At 37.8% G+C, this 621-nt stretch overlaps 1 long non-coding RNA gene across 1 annotated transcript in view; it reads right to left on the reverse strand.

Moving 5' to 3' along the window:
• LOC128247809 (uncharacterized) overlaps window positions 1-547 on the reverse strand; it is a 23260-nt gene extending 22713 nt beyond the window's left edge. Inside the window, exon 1 of the long non-coding RNA XR_008264119.1 lies at window positions 432-547. This is a non-coding gene — a long non-coding RNA (uncharacterized LOC128247809). The remainder of the gene's footprint in view (window positions 1-431) is intronic.
• Window positions 548-621: the final 74 nt, after the last annotated feature.

Here is a 621-nt window from a genome sequence, read left to right on the forward strand (position 1 = left end):
CACACACACACACACACACACACACACACACACACACACACACACACACACACACACAGAGAAACACACACACAAACACAAGTACACACGTACACACACACACGCGCGCGCGCACAAACACATATATACATATATACAACAGGTATCTGTACGGCTTCTGGGAACCAAGTTCCATTCACGAGACATTGGTCAGCTCGAAGCTACGGTAGAAAGCCTTCAGCTAAAGATGTACGCAGTAGGCTGGAACTCGTAATTCCTGTGTTGCGAATTTCACACCCAAGCCAATTAACCACTGTATTAATTACGCCAATTTGTTATGAATATGGAATGTGACAGAAATACCCCCAAAATAAAGCGGTTGTATTTTTTTTTTGTTAATCAACTTCAATTTTAAAGTAGACTAAAAAATGAATGAATCAGTCATTACTTACACATGTCTCATATTTTGTTTTTTGTTTAAGAAAAATCGTTATCCTATCGGACCATGTTTTCATTGTCAATAAAACACAACCTACATTATCGTCTGTGCACAGCTGTCATCTGTTAGTGTAGTATTGCACAATGCAGGAAGGTAAGTAAATGTGTATAAGCTTTCCTAATAAAGGCATATATATATATATA

This window comes from Octopus bimaculoides, chromosome 5 (assembly GCF_001194135.2).
Source record: "Octopus bimaculoides isolate UCB-OBI-ISO-001 chromosome 5, ASM119413v2, whole genome shotgun sequence".
Lineage (NCBI taxonomy): Eukaryota > Metazoa > Mollusca > Cephalopoda > Octopoda > Octopodidae > Octopus > Octopus bimaculoides.